This window comes from Triticum dicoccoides, chromosome 4B (assembly GCF_002162155.2).
Source record: "Triticum dicoccoides isolate Atlit2015 ecotype Zavitan chromosome 4B, WEW_v2.0, whole genome shotgun sequence".
Classification (NCBI taxonomy): Eukaryota; Viridiplantae; Streptophyta; class Magnoliopsida; order Poales; family Poaceae; genus Triticum; species Triticum dicoccoides.
This window is the reverse complement of record NC_041387.1, coordinates 116,080,876-116,096,858: the sequence shown is the minus strand read 5'-3', so window position 1 is coordinate 116,096,858 and position 15,983 is coordinate 116,080,876. Positions and strand designations below refer to the sequence as shown.

Below are 15,983 nucleotides of genomic sequence, written 5' to 3'. Positions count from 1 at the left end.
GAATGTGATGAATGATATGTGATGTATGAGATTGATCATGTTCTTGTAATAGGAATCACGACTTGCATGTCGATGAGTATGACAACCGGCAGGAGCCATAGGAGTTGTCTTTATTTATTGTATGACCTGCGTGTCATTGAAGAACGCCATGTAAACTACTTTACTTTATTGCTAAACGCGTTAGTCATAGAAGTAGAAGTAGTCGTTGGCGTGACAACTTCATGAAGACACGATGATGGAGATCATGATGATGGAGATCATGGTGTCATGCCGGTGACAAGATGATCATGGAGCCCCGAAGATGAAGATCAAAGGAGCTATATGATATTGGCCATATCATGTCACTACTCTATTTGATTGCATGTGATGTTTATCATGTTTATGCATCTTGTTTACTTAGAATGACGGTAGTAAATAAGATGATCCCTTACAACAATTTCAAGAAGTGTTCTCCCCTAACTGTGCACCGTTGCTACAGTTCGTCGCTTCTAAGCACCACGTGATGATCGGGTGTGATGGATTCTTACGTTCACATACAACGGGTGTAAGACAGTTTTACACAGCGAAAACACTTAGGGTTAACTTGACGAGCCTAGCATGTACAGACATGGCCTCGGAACACGGAGACCGAAAGGTCGAGCATGAGTCGTATAGTAGATACGATCAACATGAAGATGTTCACCGAGATGACTAGTCCGTCTCACGTGATGATCGGACACGGCCTAGTTGACTCGGATCATGTGATCACTTAGATGACCAGAGGGATGTCTATCTGAGTGGGAGTTCATAAGATGAACTTAATTATCCTGAACATAGTCAAAAGGATTTTGCAAATTATGTCGTAGCTCGCGCTTTAGTTCTACTGTTTTAGATATGTTCCTAGAGAAAATATAGTTGAAAGTTGATAGTAGCAATTATGCGAACAGTAGAAAGCTTATGTCCTTAATGCACTGCTTAGTGTGCTGAACCCCAAACGTCGTTTGTGGATGTTTCGAACATCGAACATACACGTTTTGATAACTACGTGATAGTTCAGTTAAATGGTTTAAGTAGAGGCACCAAAGACGTTTTCGAAACGTCGCGGAACATATGAGATGTTTCGAGGGCTGAAATTGGGATTTCAGGCTCGTGCCCACGTCAAGAGGTATAAGACCTCCGACAATTTTCTTAGCCTACAAACTAAGGGAGAAAAGCTCAATCGTTGAGCTTGTGCTCAGATTGTCTGAGTGCAACAATCACTTGAATCGAGTGGGAGTTGATCTTCCAAATGAGATAGTGATGTTTCTCCGAAGTCATTGCCACCAAGCTGCTAGAGCTTCGTGATGAACTATAACATATCAGGGATAGATATGATGATCCTTGAGGTATTCGCGATGTTTGACACCGCGAAAGTAGAAATCAAGAAGGAGCATCAATTGTTGATGGTTGGTGAAACCACTAGTTTCAAGAAGGGCAAGGGCAAGAAGGGATACTTCATGAAATGGCAAATCAGCTGCTGCACCAGTGAAGAAACCCGAGGTTGAACCCAAACCCGAGACTAAGTGCTTCTGTGATAAGGGGAATAGCCGCTGGAGCAGAATTACCCTAGATACTTGGTAGATAAGAAGGCTGGCAAGGTCGATAAAAGTATATTGGATATACATTGTGTTGATGTGTACTTTACTAGTACTCCTAGTAGCACCAGGGTATTAGATACCGGTTCGGTTGCTAAGTGTTAGTAACTCGAAATAAAAGCTACAGAATAAACGGAGACTAGCTAAACGTGAGATGACGATATGTGTTGGAAGTGTTTCCAACGTTGATATGATCAAGCATCACACGCTCCCTCTACCATCGAGATTGGTGTTTGCGTTGAGCATAGACATGATTGGATTATGTCTATCGCAATACGGTTATTCATTTAAGGAGAATAATGGTTACTCTGTTTATTTGAATAATACCTTCAATGATCTTACACCTAAAATGAATGGTTTATTGAATCTCGATCGTAGTGATACACATGTTCATGCCAAAAGATATAAGATAGTAATGATAGTACCACTTACTTGTGGCACTGCCATGTAAGTCATAATGGTATAAAACGCATGAAGAAGCTCCATGTTGATGGATCTTTGGACTCACTCGTTTTAGAAAAGTTTGAGACATGCGAACCATGTCTATTGGTGTATACGCATGAAGAAACTCCATGCAGATGGATCGTTTGGACTCACTTGATTTTGAATCACTTGAGATATGCAAATCATACCACACGGGCAAGATGACTGAAAAGCCTCGTTTTCAGTAAGATGGAACAAGATAGCAACTTGTTGGAAGTAACACATTTTGATGTGTGCAGTCCAATGAGTGCTGAGGCATGCAGTTAATATCGTTATGTTCTTACTTCACAGATGATTCGAGTAGATGTTGAGAATATTTACTTGATGAAACACAAGTCTGAATTATTGAATGGTTCAAATAATTTCAGAGTGAAGTAGAAGATCATTGTGACAAGAGGATAAAATGTCTATGATATGATCATAGAGATGAATATCTGAGTTACGAGTTTTGGCACACAATTAAGACATTGTGGAAATTGTTTCGCAATTAATACCGCCTGGAACACCATAGTGTGATGGTGTGTCCGAACATCATAGTTGCACCCTATTGGATATGGTGCGTACCATGATGTCTCTTATCGAATTACCACTATCGTTCATGGGTTAGGCATTAGAGACAACCACATTCACTTTAAATAGGGCACCACGTAATTCCGTTGAGACGACACCGTTTCGAGAAACCTAAGTTGTCGTTTCTTAAAGGTTTGGGGCTGTGACGCTTATGTGAAAAAGTTTCAGGATTGATAAGCTCGAACCCAAAGCGGATAAAATACATCTTCATAGGACACCCAAAACAGTTGGGTATACCTCCTAATTCAGATCCGAAAGCAATATGAATTGTTTCTAGAATCGGGTCCTTTCTCGAGGAAAGGTTTCTCTCGAAAGAGTTGAGTGGGAGGATGGTGGAGACTTGATGAGGTTATTGAACCATCACTTCAACTAGTGTGTAGCAGGGCACAGGAAGTTGTTCCCGTGGCACCTACACCAATTGAAGTGGAAGCTTATGATATTGATCATCAAGTTTCGGATCAAATCACTGCCGTACCTCATAGGGTGACAAGGATACGTACTACTTCAGAGTGGTACGGTAATCCTGTCTTGGAAGTCATGTTGCTAGACAACAATGAACCTACGAGCTATGGAGAAGCGATGGTGGGCCCGGATTCCGATAAATGGCTTGAGGTCATAAAATCCGAGATAGGATCCATGTATCAAAACAAAGCATGGACTTTGGTGGACTTGCCCGATGATCGGCAAGCCATTGAGACAAATGGATCTTAAGAAGAAGACGGACGTGGACGGTAATGTCACCGTCTGTGAAGCTCGACTTGTGGTGAAGAGTTTTTCACAAGTTCAAGGATTTGACTACGATGAGATTTTCTCATTCGTAGCGATGCTTAAAGTCCGTCGGAATCATGTTAGCATAAGCTGCATTTATGAAATCTGGCAGATGGATGTCAAGACGAGTTTCCTTACCAGTTTTCGTAAGGAAAGATTGTATGTGATACAATCAGAAAAGTTTTGTCAATCCTAAGAATGCTAAAAGGTATGCTAGCACCAGCGATCCTTCTAAGGACTGGAGTAAGCATCTCGGAGTTGGAATGTACACTTTGATGAGATGATCAAAGATTTTGGGTTTGTACAAAGTTTTATGAGAAACTTGTATTTCCAAAGAAGTGAGTGGGAGCACTATAGAATTTCTGATGAGTATATGTTGATCAGAAATGATGTAGAATTTCTAGAAAGCATATAGGGTTATTTGAAAGGTGTTTTTCAATAGAAAACCTGGATTAAGCTACTTGAGCATTGAGCATCAAGATCTATAAGGATAGATCAAAACGCTTAATGGTACTTTCAAATGAGCACATACCTTGACATGATCTTGAAGGTGTTCAAGATGGATCAGTCAAAGAAGGAGTTCTTGCCTGAGTTGTAAGGTACGAAGTTAAGACTTAAAGCTCGACCACGGCAGAATAGAGAGAAAGGACGAAGGTCGTCCCCTATGCTTAAGACGTAGGCTCTTCAGTATGCTATGCTGTGTACCGCACCTGAAGTGTGCCTTGCCATGAGTCAGTCAAGGGGTACAAGAGTGATCCATGAATAGATCACAGGACAGCGGTCAAAGTTATCCTTAGTAACTAGTGGACTAAGGATTTTTCTCGATTATGGAGGTGGTAAAAGAGTTTGTCGTAAAGGTTACGTCGATGCAAGCTTAACACCTATCTGGATACCTCTAAGTAGAGATACCGGATACGTACAATGGGGCAACAATTTAGAATAGCTCCAAGTGGAACAGTTATTTCGAATGGCTCCAAATAGAACGTGGTAGCTACATCTAGGAGATGACATAGAGATTTGTAAAGCACACACGGATCTGAAAGGTTCAGACCCGTTGACTAAAACCTCTCTCACAAGCAACATGATCAAACATAAAACTCATTGAGTGTTAATAACATAGTGATGTTAACTAGACTACCGACTCTAGTAAACTCTTGGGTATTAGTCACATGGCGATGTGACCTGTGAGTGTTAATCACATGGCGATGTGAACTAGATTATTGACTCTAGTGCAAGTGGGAGACTGTTGGAAATATGCCCTAGAGGCAATAATAAAAGTGTTATTATTATATTTCTTTGTTCATGATAATAGTCTTTTATTCATGCTATAACTGTATTATCCGGAAATCGTAATACACGTGTGAATACATAGACCACAATATGTCCCTAGTGAGCCTCTAGTTGACTAGCTCGTTGTGATCAACAGATAGTCATGGTTTCCTGGCTATGGACATTGGATGTCGTTGATAACGGGATCACATCATTAGGAGAATGATGTGATGGACAAGACCCAATCCTAAGCCTAGCACAAAGATCGTGTAGTTCAATTGCTAGAGCTTTGCCAATGTCAAGTATCTCTTCCTTCGACCATGAGAGCGTGTAACTCCTGGATACCGTAGGAGTGCTTTGGGTGTATCAAACGTCACAACGTAACTGGGTGACTATAAAGGTGCACTACAGGTATCTCCGAAAGTATCTATTGTTTTATGCGGATCGAGACTGGGATTTGTCACTCCGTGTAAACGGAGAGGTATCTCTGGGCCCACTCGGTAGGACATCATCATATGCGCAATGTGACCAAGGAGTTGATCACGGGATGATGTGTTACGGAACGAGTAAAGTGACTTGCCGGTAATGAGATTGAACAAGGTATTGGATACCGACGATCGAGTCACGGGCAAGTAACATACCGATAGACAAAGGGAATTGAATACGGGATTGATTAAGTCCTTGACATCGTGGTTCATCCGATGAGATCATCGTGGAACATGTGGGAGCCATCATGGGTATCCAGATCCCGCTGTTGGTTATTGACCGGAGAACGTCTCGGTCATGTCTACATGTCTCCCGAACCCGTAGGGTCTACACACTTAAGGTTCGGTGACGCTAGGGTTATAAAGGAAGCTTGTATGTGGTAACCGAATGTTGTTCGGAGTCCCGGATGAGATCCCGGACGTCACGAGGAGTTCCGGAATGGTCCGGAGGTAAAGATTTATATATGGGAAGTCCTGTTTTGGTCACCGAAAAAGTTTCGGGTGATATCGGTAATGTACCGGGACCACCGGGAGGGTCCCGGGGGTCCACCAAGTGGGGCCACCTGCCCCATAAGGTTGCGTGGGCCAAGTGTGGGAGGGGACCAGCCCCTAGGAGGGTTGGTGCGCCCCCCACAAGGGGGCCAAGAGGCAAGGGAGAGTGGGAGGGGGCAAACCCTAGTCCAGATGGGCCTTAAGGCCCACCTAGTGGGCGCCTCCCCTCTCTCCCCCTCTTGGCCGCCTCCCCAAGTCCCATCTAGGGCTGGCCGCACCCCTTGGGGTGGGAAACCCTAAAGGGGGTGCAGCCCCCTTCTCCCCTATATAAATAGAGGTCTGGGGCTGCCCATAACACATGAGAACTTCTCCTCTCGTTGGCGCAGCCCTGCCTCTCCTCCTCCTCCTCTCCCATGGTGCTTGGCGAAGCCCTGCGGGATTGCCACGCTCCTCCACCACCACCATGCCGTTGTGCTGCTGCTGGATGGAGTCTTCCTCAACCTCTCCCTCTCTCCTTGCTGGATCAAGGCGTGGGAGACGTCACCGGGCTGTACGTGTGTTGAACGCGGAGGTGCCGTGCGTTCGGCACTTGATCATCGGTGATTTGAATCACGACGAGTACGACTCCTTCAACCCCGTTCACTTGAACGCTTCCGCTTAGCGATCTACAAGGGTATGTAGATGCACTCTCCTTCCCCTCGTTGCTAGTCTCTCCATAGATTGATCTTGGTAATGCGTAGAAAATTTTGAATTTCTGCTACTTTCCCCAACACTCATCATGCTTATGTTTTCCCCATTTTATGATGACCACAATCAGCCTACGTGGTTCGTGTCGTAATAGCACTGCTCCACCCATCGAGCTAAACAAGCTTAGTTGTACAAATTCATATCTGATATTATTGCTAATATTAGTAAAACTGAGAGATGTTTAATTGGTTAGCTAAATGTTCCTACTTTAGTTTCGAAATGCATGTGAGCCACATATGGAGAGACCGGAAAGAATAGTATTTCTCTGTGTGCTCTGGTTCATCATGGGTGGCCAACCGACATTGTATTGAAAGACTTGTAATATCTTCAATCTGCTTGCTCTTATTCTCTTCTTTAAGATGATACTCTTCTCTTGCGGTCGACTGGTCAGGTCGAGTTGTTCTCCCTTAGTATATTTTGAATCTGTCAGGTCAGGTCGACTTGTTCTTCTTTACTATATGTTGAAGTTGTCATCTGCGAAGTGTCATCACTTCTGGAGCTCTCATATTTTGAGTAGTAGGCCACATTATATTAATGCACAGAACAAATTACAGCATGCATGGCATCTTTTAAAAGAATTGCAGAGATAGCACAAAGGGGTTTACAGGGAGGCAGTATTGGATTAGAATCACTTCTGCATTACAAAGAAAATCTCACTTGTTTTTATGTTTTCATGCATGTCAGATATTGAACATTATCAAAATGAATATGAGAATGGGTGCACGAGAGGAATATTGCGGAACGATCCACTGGCTAACAAACTTGGCATGGTGAAGGATGGCCTATCTTATTCACCCATCAAGGTGCTTGCTCTAACTTTGCAAAGTTGTATTGGTCGCACATATTTTGCATCTGACCTCTTGCATTACTTCCACTTTGTTACACCATCTGCTTAATTTAAGCATCATATATGAGTATATGCCATACCTATCCATTTTCTGTACCTTTTCCATGTGTCGTCACACTATGTTTTTCCAGTCAAATGTTGTTCTTTCATAATAGATGTCCAAAAGGAAGAGGGTGAGTGCAGATCCTCAAGGAGTACGAACTAGGTATTTTGAAAAGGTAGTGATACCTGTTAAATCAGATAGATCAACAGCCACAGAAAACACAGGCCCAACTGTACCACACTTTAACCCTACTCCAGTGGCCAAACCCCTATTAGAACTGCTGGGAGCCCAGCGTCAGGTACTGTCTATGATATCAATTCAAAATTTGAACTCCTAAATTTCTGCTTGTGCCTTACCTTCTCTCTTGTATGAAAACTAATTTCTGATGAACCTCCTTGCTCAAAGGATCATACAATCTCAAAACAATAATGGGCTCTACATTGCTCTTGTCAGTACCTCTCTCCCTTTTGCCTTGTAACGCTGTACTTAATTAATTGCTATTTGATTATGTATCATCAGTCTGCACCTGAGATTCATTATCCTCTGTTTCTTCCAATATTATTTGATCTATATTTACTCTTTGCAAAATGTAGAATAATGGCAACGCTTATAAAGAATTTTCTTTGGGGAATTTATTGAATTATCCTTCCATCAACATGGAGAAGGGATTTGTCCAGCCCGTGTTAACACGTAATGTAAGTTCATCCTTCTCAAGCCTTCAAACTTTGTTCTAGTATAGATTTGGATAGGCATCATTTCCTCCGCTGTTGTTTGCTTTGCTGTTTACATCTGATTGGATGTTTGCAACAACTACCAGTTTCAAATTGTAGTTGTAAAAACATGTTCCTTATGCAGAACAGATCCATTTATTTGCTTATATAATTGTGAAACCTGTTACGTGTCTCCTTGTTTCTCTTTCAGAGTCGTATCTCTTACGCCAGATATAACTTTTGGGAAGATAGTGAGCCAAACCATCTTGAGGACAGCGAGATGACCCCAAGGTCCTGTCTTGAGGAAGACAGTGAGTTGAAGCTACTCACCAGCAGGTGTGAGACAACCTCTGTGCAGTCGCTGCCTCAATCAATTCAACTTCTTTAGTCTCAACTTAAAGCGGAAAGGCTTGCTTCAGCTCAGCTCCGACTTGAAGTCAAAGATGCAATGAAGATGTCAGAGGACTGCCGTGCGCACCATCATGCCTTAAATCTAGTGTTGATGCATCTATCGTTGACACAACTGAGGTCTACTCAGCTTCTTCAGCTGTTTGGGGGGCCCGACCTAGCCAGGCCTAGTGCCTTCTGAAGTGCTCTCAGTTTTGTATATTCTTTTGTCGGCGTGTTTTATTTGCACTGGTGGTGAACTTTGATGCCCAGTGGATGTAATATGTGATAGCCGTGATAGCTTAGCATAAGTTGCTTGCTTATTTATTTCTTTGTTGTCTTGTTTATTTGTTTGCTTGTAGTCATAGCAGTTCTTTTTCCACGGTTTGCTAGTGGCTGCAATAACCTATTTTTTAAAACTAGGCCACAATAACCATGGGCTAATATTTACTGTAGTGACACTGGGCCTCCTACGAGCCGTAGAAACAGTGTGCCTTCTACGGGCCGTAGGAACAGTGGGCCTTCTACGAGCCGTAGAAACATTGGGCCTTCTACGGGCTGTAGAAACAATGGGCCTTCTACGGGCCATATGATCGATTGGCCAAACATGGGCCAATAACAGGTCGCAATATGGTCGTAAACGGGCTAGAGTTGGAATCGTCCGTTCATGGGCCGACCATAACGGGCCATCGTTAATAGGCCATATTTGATGACGCTATGAAAACGGCCCAGTGTATTAACGGACCATAAACGGGCCGACTGTAACCACGTGCTGAATTTGGCCCACACGCAGAAAATGACAGTAACGGGCCGTAAGTAAACAAATGTTGGAAATGCGCCCAAGAATAATTGGGCCATGAGAAGGCCGAAAGATAATAAGGGCTGGAAACGGCCCAATGGGATAACGGACCGTTAATGGGTATAATGTGATACACTGTTCATTACGGGTCAGTTTTACCACGGGTCGTTAATGGGTATAGAGTGATACACTGTTCATTACGGGCCAGTTTCACCAAGGGCCGTTAATGGGCCAAGAGTTACAAATGGCCTGATATGGGCCGAAAAGACGTCATGTGCCATACATGGGCCAGAAGTTAAAACAGGCTGGAATCATATTGGACGGCCTAGATGACGCTACTGGGCCTAATTCGGATAGGTCGTAACGGGCCCTGGGTTAGCGGGCTGTAAATGGGCTATATGCAAACATGCCGTTAACAGGCTTTCCATGGGCCGACCAATGATGATCTTACACGTGGAAAATCCCCATTGGTCCGGGCTGTTAACGGGTTATCGGATCCAAAACCAGACTCGATAGCTTAACGATGTTCCATTACGGTGGATGCCACGTGTCTGTCACCCTTGACGAAAGCACTTCTGTGACGCGTGATTTGTCGTCATGGAAGTGGATACTTCCGTGATGATAATTTTGGTAATCTCATGGAACACTTCTACGATAGCACAGATATGACTATCTTGATTCTGTCATAAATTTGTCATGGATGTACATGCACGACAGAAAACGCGACCTACTCACAAACACGTATCATCATGGAAGTGTATTTTTTTGTAGTGCACCCCCTGTCCCCGTCATGCCGTTCCTCCTTCCCTAACCCCTAACCCTAGAAATCGAGGAGGAGTCTATTCTAGGTCGCGTGCCGCCTCCGCCGCCGGCTATCTCCTCCTCCGCGTCGACGCCGGGCAGGATTGAGCGGGGGCCACGGAGATGGCGAGGTTGTCGAGCTTTCCGCGGCATGGACATGGTTCCTTCGGACTTGGCAGGAGGGGTAAGGAGGTCCATCCATCCGTGGCGCCGGTCGCCGTCGTGCCTCCGTCAAGAGATGCTCTCGCGCCAGTAGAGGAATCCACGCCTGCTCCTGCTCGACTGCTTCCAAATCGAGGGTCGAGGGGCGCGCCGAATCCGGGCGCGATGGTGAGCACAGAGGCGGCCATGGCCGAGCTCGACGGTCTCGTTCTGCGATGGCTCCTGCACGTGCCTGGGTAAGTCCGTTATCATGGTTGATTTGCTTCATTGCTTTAGGTTTGGTCAGGGTCTCACGTGAGATATTTGCAGGTTATGAAGAGCCGCCGTTTGTACCGCTCGTCGAGGCTTCGACCATCCTGCTCGTTGCTACTGCGTCGAGAGGTTGGAAGGCTTCTGGTTAGTGAGCTCGTCATTTTACTTCCTATCTAGCAGACAAATGTATGTGATGTTTCAGTGGTTTCTTAGATGTGTTGGCTGCTCAGATCTGGCTAATTTTTTTGGATTCATTAGCTTCTCCTGGTTGGATATGGTAGGATTTTTTTGGATGGATTAGGGGATCTACTTGGATCCTTGGTATTTTTTGTTGCTGTGTGGCCTAGATTCCTGCGAGTTTTTTGTGCCTTTCTGAATTTGTCAGCTGCTTATGGGTTTGGCGTGGACTGCTACCTTTCTGAATTTGTCAGCTGCTTATGGGTTTGGCGTGGACTACTGTTGTTGGCTTGGTTTAAAATAGTCACGAGCCGACGACCACATCTCACCTTGCTCGACGTCCACCGCAGACGACCGGTAGCCGTTGACCTACCTACTGCCTACCCGTCCGCCGCAAGTGCAAGGTATGTTCTTGCTCCTACATTCAGTGTATTTGCTCCTGTATTCAGCAGCGTAGTACTGTATTGCGATAATTTGTCTTTACAATGATTTTGCTGTTGTTGTATATAGCCTATTCAGTAGACTTGCTGCTGCTGTAGCATGGTATCCAATGATTTTGCAATGGATTTGCTGTTGTTACCTCTGAAAACAGTCCAGTTTGTTGCTGTTTAAGTATCACTATCAAAATATTAGTGTCATGTGGCTGTGAACTGCTTTTGTATTTCCATCAAAATATAGTTGTTTTTCTATCAACGATTTGCTTTTTTTGCTGTCAAAATACTTGCTTTTTCACTAATAGATTATTGGCATTATGCTGCTGTGAAGATATTCCAGTTTTCTTGTTGAAATAGCACTGTTTTACTGTTGAATTTGACATATCTCTGCTGGGCAAAAGTTTTTTGTACTGATGAGCTTATGTTTACCTACTCTAATTCAAAGTGATATGCTTAGAGCATTACCGATAGGCAGGACTGTCTAAAGTTTGTTATTTTTTTCAGAAGGAGCATGAGCAAAGCAAAGGTCAAAGTAATTTTTGATGTATGAAGTTTGTGCCTCCAGGATCTTGTGCTCCTACTAATCTTTTATTAACTTTGTTAATTTTGTCAAAAGAAGGAGCAAAGCAAAGGCAGGATTCCATGGTGAGTTTGGAGTTTACCCTCTGTCCCTGGAAATTGAAATTGGTTCTCATGCGAGCGTCGACCTTTTCTTAGCCATGGTGAGTTTGAGGCTTACACTCCATTCTTGCTACCCAAAATTGGTTTGTCATTGAATAATGTTCACCACACTGTACTCAGGAATACAAAGGAAGCTACCCAAATGTGATAGGTCCTACTCTTCGGCGGCTTAAATTTGAAGATGTAGTGGCTGAACAAGATTGGGATCATGTTTACGATACATTTTCCATCGATACAAAGGTATGAATCCTATGATTGACATTGTAAAAACTCTCAGTGAACATCCTATCTCCTGAATTAATAGTGAGAAGCCGTATATTTTACTTTTAGGTTTAAACAAATAGTAAAAGATGAGGTAGCCATCTCCTACTGATTAATAGTGAGAAGCCTACCAGTTGGATTTTATTCTTAGATGATATGAAGTATTATCGATATTGACTATTTAGAATGTATGCATATATTTTACTGGTTAGCATGCTACTATTAGCGGAAGTTTTAGTGCTCTTTATGGTCGAAAGTGGTGTGCCTCTCCAAGCCACTCTGCTTTCCATCGACGCCGATGACCACAGCAAATTTAGAATATTCATAGAGCGATTTGTCGGGAGGACGCCGGCATCCTCGCCGCCGTCCGGTCCGGCAACAGGTTCGGTATTGCAATCTCATGTTCCATTTGGATTGCAATATCTACGCTCTTTTGCTTAGTACTGGTTAAATAGGGCCAAACTATGTGTGAAAAGGTGCCTGAACCTTCTATATTATTTTTTTAGATTTATTCAGCGGTAACATACAAGTGGTGGCTGGCCCTTTTCTATGCTGCTAGCTTTAAAATTCTGGAAGCTACACATCCTCCTATTTTCAACTGGATATAGTCCAGATATATTTGCTTCTATTTCCAACGGCTCTAAACATGTTCCTCAGTTTCTATAAGCATATGAAGAAGATAACATTTGTTTGTTCTTTGGACTGAAGAAGTTTACATAGGTTATTACAACAAATGCTTACTTTTTTCACCCCATGGCCAGGGCAGTGCTTACAAAAAGAGGAGGCAAGATGAAGAGGAAGGTTGGAAGAAGGAGAGCAACCGTGCGTAGTTCTGACTGCCTCTTCCTCCTGCCGCTAAGGTAAGCTATGCGCATACACCGCACTCACGTAATTGTTTCAAGAGATTCTAGAATTTTTGCTCAAAGGGCCACTATTTGCATGTTGAAGTTATCCCTCCACAATCCATTTTGTTGTACTTCTCTAGATAGATAATGTGATCTCCATATAGGATTACTCAGTGAAGTTGTTTTTTTATGTTCCCTTATTCAAATATTTAAGGCTCCAAGCTTTAGAAAATCAAACTCAGTTTCACTATACCATTTGTCATATGATTATGCTTGAATTGGAGGTGAAGTCTCAGTGTATCAAACCGCATAGTGAAAACATATACACATACGACTGGATGGGAATGAATAGCATCGATTGTGTGTGTTAGGAATATGCTCTCTTATTTTGCAACAAGAAACTTGCTCTAAGCTTTGTGTGATCAAGTTTATGTGTTTCTGCTATACAGTGTCATAGTCAAGAGGACCAAGTGCGGGCAGGTGAGCATCAGGAGTCCACCTGGTCGGCTTCAGCCTTTGAGGTGTTGTAGGCTAGCGATGCCGATTCCGAGCATCTCCTCACCCCTCGCTCCTATGGCCCCTTCAATAGGTCAGACCCCCTCTCTCTCAAGACTTTGCTGATTAAATATATAATAACAAATAATTATCATACATTGAGCTTTATTTGGTTCCCTGTAGAAGGAAAAATACGCCTTTTGTGTAATTGTGGTGATCAATTTTAAGCTTTCCTGCTTTTACCTTAGTCTTGCTCAATATGGTGTTACACATTGAAAGTAAATAATAGGAAATGAGTAACCATGGTGATCAATTTTAATTATTGTCTGAATTTGTTATGTAGAAGTAGATCTTTGAGCTGCTGGTGTTGATGGTTTCTATGAAAGCAAATAATAGGAAACATTGCATTTTCATGTCCTATCCAGATGGTTAGTTCTCTGATGACATGCTTGAAGTATGGTCTGTGCTCTCTTCCTCCATCTCATGTATGTGATTGATGTCGCCCTCTAATTGTTTGGTGTTGGAGTCTCTCTGTATAATCATAGTGCCTCTTTGCTTAATCTGCTGACGTATGCTATCTACAGTTCCTTCCCGAGCTCCTAACGGATCTTTAGAGTTACTATTTATTAGTATTTTGTGCTACAACATAATTAGTGCCCGGCAAACCCTGTTTACCTTCTTATCTCACTATTGTCTGTTGTCATCCTTTTATGCATTATAACTCAGCTTGATATATTCGCTGCAACATAATATTCCCCTTGGGTTATTGAATTGTTTTGCTCTATACATCCCAAAGAAACACAGACTATTTGCATTACATGGTTTTGCTACCTCTTATGAAATTGCATTCGCTGTGTTATGCGGAAAATTTACTTCGGCCACTCTTATGAGTGTATATTTTCAGTTTCAGGTTTTTCTTTGTATTACTCCTAGGAAAACTCGCTGAATTTTTCCATGTGAGCCTGACACATTGTTTAATAACTGGTATAGCTTCATAACTGTTATACCCTTATGATCTTTTCCTTTTCTTATGTCAGCTAACCAGTGAGGATATATATAAAAAGGATACTGTCGTGGTTCTAAGGCTGACAGTAGAAAGGGGGTAGGTATGGAGAGGCAAGATCTCAGCTATGGTGAAGGTGTACACACGAGATTTACGAGTTCAGGCCCTTCTCGAAGGAAGTAATAGCCCTACGTCTCGGCGCCCGAAGGCGGTCGACTGGATTATATGTGTGTGATGTTACAGGGGGTGCGCCCCCCTTGTCTCAGAGGAGGGGGGTGGCTTATATAGAGTGCGCCAGGACCCCAGCCATCCTCCATTACAAGGGACTTAATGTACATAAAGTAGGGGCGTTACTGATAATGCCAGCCATAAGTATTATTAATGAACTTAAAGACTACGGAGTGAATGTCCGACCGTTGCAGTGCTGAGTGACTCCTGGCCTTCAGTAGGTTGAGTGATTCCTCATATGGTCGAGTGAAAATAGGTAGGGGGGACACCCGAGTGGTATGACTGGTCGAGTGGATTGCACTTGACATCTTCAACTGGGGGTTCCTTGTTGCCTCTTGGACTTCTTATCTTCCAGGGTAGTGACCTTGGGTAGGACGTATAGGTCAGGCCTATGACCCTACCCCAGGTTTGTATCCTCATTAGTAGCCCCCGAATGGATTAAGGTTCGAGTGGAAAGTAGGTTGAAGTTGAACTTGTTCCGAGCTTTACTTCCTGCGAGTGTTTTACGCAAGATGAAAGGCTTACGTTGGTACTTCAGCATTAACTCAGTCGCCTTGATCCATTCAGAAAGTTGCCGACTAAACTTGTAGCATCATCCGTCGAGTGCTGTCTTGGGGTGTAGAATCTTTGGCGCGATTGATTGCAGTGTATCCCGGATTGCACGGGGTATGAAATTTCGGGGAAGCGCGCGGGACGGGGCGCGCCGAAGTAAGCGGGGAAGATAATCAATAGTGCCTCAATTTCCATGCCGCCTTTTTCACCATGTACGTTGCGCGCGACTGTTGCGGGATTTGACAAGATCGCCTGGTCCCACGCGTCAGCCACTCGGAAGCAGACCTTTATAAAGCGATGGTGCCAAGGCGTTTGCACTGTGCATGCCCGTTTCTCTTTCTTATTCCTCTGCTTCTTCACTGCATCTAGTTCTTCTGCCCTCGATGCTGCCGCTCTGCTGCCATGGTGAAGGACAAGACGACGGTGTTGGAGCACGCGAAGAAGGCGACGGGGGCGGCGAAAGGCAAGAAGCAGAACCGCGGGTCGTCATCGCGCGCGGGCTGCCGCCAGGCTGGATCCAGGGCGATTGGATCCGGTCCTCGCTCCGGCAAGAAGATCTGGATGAGCTGGCGGAGTCTGGGCTGATCGCCAAAGTTGCAACAAGGCCGCCTGAGGGGGAAACGGAGCCGCAGCCTCGACCGGGGTTTTTCGCTCCCTCCGCACCCTTTCTTTCGGGGCTTCCTGAACTTCTTCGGTGCCCGACTCCACAATTTTTCTCCCAATACCATCACGTACCTTGCCGCGTTCATGTCGATGTCTGAAAACTTTTTGGGTGTCGACCGCACTGGGGCCTTTTCAAACATATCTTCACCATCCGTTCCCAGTCGGTGAAGAAAGCGAAAACAAGTGACTCGAAGACCCATGTCATCCAGATGTGTG

General features: G+C 43.9%; 1 long non-coding RNA gene across 2 annotated transcripts; it reads left to right on the top strand.

The window, feature by feature from the left end:
* Positions 1 to 11,605: 11,605 nt before the first annotated feature.
* LOC119293450 lies at positions 11,606 to 14,389 on the top strand. Of its 2 annotated transcripts, none has more exons than XR_005143059.1 (5): positions 11,606 to 11,761; positions 11,841 to 11,960; positions 12,748 to 12,841; positions 13,276 to 13,415; positions 14,359 to 14,389. It is a non-coding gene; the product is annotated as an uncharacterized LOC119293450 (long non-coding RNA). The 2 variants fall into 2 exon arrangements; XR_005143058.1 differs by having other exon boundaries at positions 12,743 to 12,841.
* Positions 14,390 to 15,983: the final 1,594 nt, after the last annotated feature.